The sequence below is a fragment of the Mustela nigripes genome, chromosome 8 (genome assembly GCF_022355385.1).
Source record: "Mustela nigripes isolate SB6536 chromosome 8, MUSNIG.SB6536, whole genome shotgun sequence".
Taxonomy (NCBI): domain Eukaryota; kingdom Metazoa; phylum Chordata; class Mammalia; order Carnivora; family Mustelidae; genus Mustela; species Mustela nigripes.
The window spans coordinates 6,668,974-6,674,483 of NC_081564.1; the positions used below are offsets into that span (position 1 = coordinate 6,668,974).

General features: G+C 45.7%; 1 protein-coding gene across 3 annotated transcripts in view; it reads left to right on the top strand.

Moving 5' to 3' along the window:
• The window catches only part of CLIP1 (CAP-Gly domain containing linker protein 1), a 126,472-nt gene continuing 120,962 nt past the window's right edge, over positions 1 to 5,510 (top strand). For all 3 annotated transcript variants that reach the window (XM_059408332.1, XM_059408335.1, XM_059408333.1), the window contains exon 1: positions 1 to 58. The gene's annotated coding sequence lies outside the window, so the exon portion shown is untranslated. The remainder of the gene's footprint in view (positions 59 to 5,510) is intronic.

The following is a 5,510-nucleotide window of genomic DNA, read 5'->3' on the forward strand; positions in this document are numbered from 1 at the left end:
GCTGCTGCTGCTGCTGCAGTGGGGCAGGTGGCGGCGACTGGCGGCGACCGAGGCGGCGGTGAGCGGGGCGCGGCGCGGGCCCTCTCCCCTTCCCTGGTGCCCTCCTCCCCTTCCCCCTTGCTCCCGGCCGGGCCCGCTCCCGTCCGCCGGGCTCGGGGCCGGGGGTTGGGGGCCGAGCCCGGCGTCCGGGAGGGCCCCGAGTGCCTCGAGCGGGCCGCTTCCGAGGGGACCCCGGGGGTCCCGAGCGGGTGGCCCTGGAGGCCGGGGGTCCCTGGGGTGCCCCACCGCGGAGCCGGAAAAGTAGCCGGCCCTGTCAGCGCCGAGCCCGGCCTTCCCTTCCTCCGTCCGCCTCAAGATGGAGCTTGGACTCCTTGCCCCTGCGCCGCCCCAGGCGCCGCTCCCTCCCGGGCTCCTCTCCCCTCGGCCCTGGGGGGCTTGGGGGCGGCCGGGACCCCGCGGAGGCCGAGCCCCGGCGGGACCTGTTGCCCCTGGGCGCTGCCGCCGGGTCTCGGGAGCGTTCCTCGGGCCCTGCCACCCGGTGCCCGCGAGCCGGAACGGAGGGCACCCTGGCCCTGGCCTCCGTGCGTGCGCCGGCCGGCGGGCTGGCCCCGCTGGCCTCCGGCCTGCCTGGCCGTGGCTTTTGTCGGCGGGACTGTGATTCTCGGAGAGGGTGGATGACAAGAGGTGACAAGGATTTCTGAAATAACACCACTGCCCCGTAACCCGAGCCTTCTCCCTCGGCAGGGGATTGGCTCGGAGGACAGATGACACTTGTTTAGAGGTTATTTTAAAAGCAGAGCCTTCGGATTCCCCTAATTTGGAGGTCCTGTGGTTCAAAAATCTGATTTTGATTTGGGGATAAACCCTGAACTCGGCTGTTTGTCCACTTCATGTGGCTTTCCCATCTGGCAGGAACCGAGCACCACCCCCCCCCCCCCCTTCACAGCCCCACCTCTGTGGTATGAAGAAATTCCACGTCAAGTCTGTAATCTTCTCCATACCTGTTTTTAGCAAAACTTGGTCACCAGTTACCGTATTTTAAAAGGAGGGTAGAGAAATTTGGATTTTTTTTTTTTTTTTTTTTTTTTTTTTTTAAGCGACCTTGCCTTCTTCCTGTTTTAGGTTAGGACAGTGCCTGGCCAGTAAGAGCTCAGTTATTTGTGTTGCTGCTTTTGGGGTTATGATTCTGGTTGGTGTTACTGTTTTATTATTATTACTATAACCTGTGGTATCCACCAATCAGGAGAACAAATGTGTTTGGCTTTGGGGTTTAATGATAACCTTTTACAAGGATCCTGTTATGTTGCTCCTCAGCCTTGGGGCAGTTTTTTCCTCTGGAAATAGTAACAATTAACCTTTAGTGAGGGCTTCCTTTGGTCAGGCTTTGGGCAAGTCTTTTATGTTTTATCTCATTAATCAGCTTCACCCAAGGAAGGTGCTGTCATTATCCCCATTTTACACAGGAGGCATGGAAAGGTCAAGTACCTTGCTCAGGGTCATATAGCTAATAAGTGGGGGTGTCAGGATTTGAGCTCAGGTATTGACTCCAGGTGCTTAGTTATGAGATTAGTTTAGTGAATTCCTGGCCAGGAGCAAGGCTGGGCTTTATTATACCAAAGGAAGTAGACAATTGCTAGAACAAGGCTGGTGCTGGGTTTTTGACATTCACAGAAAGAGTACATCTTAGGCCTCCTCGTTCGAAGGAGTAAAAATAAAATTGAAACTGGGTGGGATCTCTTGTACGTATTGTCTGAAGATAGAGATCGTGCCCTCCCTACGTTTTCAAGAATGGCTAAGCCGACCTGGTTTCTGTTGTTTAGGAGTTTCAAATTTGGTGCCCTTCTTACTTGTATTAAATTTTTTAAAAAAAGATTTTACTTATTCACCTGACAGAGAGAGAGATCACAAGTAGGGAGAGAAGCAGGAGGTGGTGGGGCAGAGGCTCAACCCAGTGAGCCACCCAGGCACCCAGTGTTACCCAGTGTCTAACATTGAGTCTTTTGCATCCCATGTCACTCATACACATTAATACATGTGAACTTAACTCAATAATGTTTGACCCTTGCTTTTAAATACCGCCGCTTTTTAAATACTGTCTCTGCTGGGCTTCTAAGCCCAATAGATGATTAATAAGCAATGATCTGGTCCTCTTGTACTCCGTACAAAGGTGGGCATCTTTGAATTTTTCACTTTAACACACCCGGTGTTCCTGATTATTATTTACAGATGTATTTCTGGCCATATATGGCCACACAACACACACACACATACACACTTAATATATGTATATTTCATTCTGGGAATGTATATGGTAAGGATCTTTCACTTCAAGATTTTTATGAAAGTTAAAGAAAAAAAATTTTTTTTAAAGTAATCTTTACATCATTTGGGGCTCGAACCCATAACCGGGAGATCAAGGGCTGCGTGCTCCAGCAACCAAGCCAGCGAGGCTTTGGTTTCACTTTCTAGCACCCTCTGCGGGTTTCTGGAGAATACTGTGTTTGGTAAAATTGCAAATATGAGGTCAGTATGTTTTAAGATTGGCTTTAGTGGGCACCTGGTGGCTCAGTGGGTTAAGCCTCTGACTTAAGCTCAGGTCATGATCCCAGGGTCCTGGGATCAAGCCCCACATTTGGCTCCCTGCTCAGTGGGGAGCCTGTTTCTCCCTCTTCCTCTGCCCCTCTGCCTGGTTGTGTGCCCTCTGTCAAATAAATAAATAAACAAAACCTTTAAAAATAAAAAGATTGGCTTAGAGAGGTCAAACCTAAAGAAAAAAGCAGAGGGTAGGGTAGTAAATTTACATGGGGATGGCTTAATATTTTTTTAAAAGATTTTATTTATGTATTTGACAGAGAGAGAGAATATAAGCAGGGGGAAGAGCAGAGGGAGAGGGAGAAGCAGGCTCCCCGCTGAGCAGGGAGCCCAGTGTGGGACTCAATCCCAGGACCTTGAGGATCAGGACCTGAGCTGAAGGCAGACGCTTAACCAACTGAGCCACCCAGGTATCTTGAGATGGCTTAATATTAACATTAAAAGGAAATTTTGCTCAGTATTAACCAAAGTGAGACTTTTTAACCCCATGTAACTTTCTACTTTATCCCAATTATCAGCCTCTTCTTTTTTTTTTTTTTAAGATTTTATTCATTTATTTGACAGACAAAGATCACAAGTTTGCAGAGAGGCAAGCAGAGAGAGAGGGGGAAGCAGGCTTCCCACTGAGCAGGGAGCCCAGTGCGGGGGCTCAATCCCAGGACCCTGAGGATCATGACCTGAGCTGAAGGCAGAGGCTTTAACCCACTGAGCCACCCAAGTGCCCCCCAATTATCAGCTTCTTAATTTTCTTTCTTGTACAAATGAGGTGTGAGGTCCAGTGTTTTTTCAGATGTTAAGAGTGGACAGTGTTGTTGGTTAGTCCCGACAAGCTGATAGTTCTTTACAGTGTTTTTGAAGTGTTGTGATATTCTCCCCAAAGGCAGCAGGTGGGGCTGTGGGGTACCTATCTGTGGGCTGTGTTAAGTCTCATTTGGTATTCACACAACAGATATTTATTGAACATGGCTCTGTGCCAGGTGCTGTTCTGGGTGCTGATGGTATAGCAATGAATAAAACTGAGATCTTTGTTCTGGAGCCCTCTTCAAGGAAGGGAGGAATACAATAACCATTTAGATAAAAAATATTGTATGTTGTACAGTGTTACATGGTATGAAAAAAAATAAGTCAGGGAAGGGGAAAAATGTAGTTTTGGGGACAAGAGTTAAAGTAATTGAAATTTTTGGTAGGGTGGCAAGAGGAGACCTTGAGGAGACTGGGACTTCAGTTAAGAGCTGGAGCAAGTGAGGGAATGTGGATCCCTGAGGGAAGGGCACAGTAAGAAGACGGAACAGCGAGTACAAAGGTCTTGAGGTGGGAGTTTGGGAGGGGATGGATGATTGAAGGCCATATAGTTTGTAGTCCTTAAAATATGTATCTATTAAAATATTTTAAAATAGTGAAAGATACAGATAACGTTCTTGATTTTGTTGAAGAAGAAGTTAAATATGTGGGAGCATATGAGGCTCAAAGAATTTTACCAACTTGTCTAAAAGGCCACATGGCTAGTGAATACAGAGCTAGAAATTGAACCCTGCTTTATGGTATTTCAAGCAATGTGCAGGGTATGTTGGCAATGGCACCTTAGCACCAAAAAAGGTACTTGGTGTTCAGAATTGCTGTGGAGTGTATGCTTTGCTATTTGTATGCAGGATCTTTGCACAACCCTGGAAGGCCTTGTAACTGACATTTGCATATATAGCTTTTTCCTGGAATTGTGCTCCTGGCAGTGAAGCCTTCCTTTTTAGTCTTAAAAGTTTCATGGTTCAAAAATCTCTGTTTAATATAAACCTTCATGTAAGTCTCTTCAGTCTTAATTGGAAAGAAAGCATTGTCAGTATTGTCCTGGATGTGAATTTTTTAGATTACTGTTTAGGGAGGCTTTAAACTATTACAGCATCTTATATATTTTTAATATATGTAGTGTATGTTTCCCATGTACATGGGACTCAGAGAATCCATATGCTTTAAATCAGCATTTCAGTTACAATGCTCTTTTAAGGGAAAACAGATTGACTGATGGTACTACACAAGAATTTCAAGTAAGAGCGACCTCTTTAGATTTCAGTCAGGAACAGAGAAGGTGCCTTTTTTTTTTTTTTTTTTTTTTTAAGGTTGGCAGATAGTAATTAACCAACCTTGGATTTGGCTAGGAATTCTGGGTTAATATCCTGGTCTTGGCATCCAGTGCCAAGGAATCTTGGCGACCATTAGTGAAGAGATTTTTTTTTTTTTTAAGCTCCATCTGGCACTTCCAGAAGGACAGATTCCACTAGCACTAACTCAATGGGTGGGTCTGGTTTTTAATTATCTTTCTTAAGTGGTTCAGCAACAAAATCTTAAAACTATTCTTTGTGAAATCTTTGAAAAGAGGAACTAGTCCTATTACAGAATCCCTACTGGGAACTCTCTTTGGTATCTCTTTTTCTGGGGAAATGCATTCTCTTCTGTCTCTTCTCAGGGATCCTAATGAGAGTACAGACCCTAATGTTTTCTGCCCTGATGTTTTGCGTAAGCATAAGGTCTAATATACTTGCGACTCAAATCAAGTAGTTTGATATTTGTATTCGCCTTTGCTTACTGACGTCTAAGTATAGCTTGGATTAGATCCCAGTTAAACCCTGCCCATTCTTCATACTTAAAATTGCCGAGTCCTTGATTTACTGGATCTTCTCCGAAGTTAAAGGCCTGAAGATCCAGATGTTCCGGATGTACAAATCACCTGAAACTTGGGTTTGATGTATAAAGGGGTGGCAACCATAATGAGATTTTTTTTCTCAGATCCTACACATCTTAGTTGGGTAGTGCATTGAAATATTTGGCATATTTTCTCCCCCTCTCCCCTCAGGAAAGAAAGATAAGCGATATTAGGGATATTTTCCTTAAATTCTTGTAAACAAATCTTTTGACCTCCTGCCTTA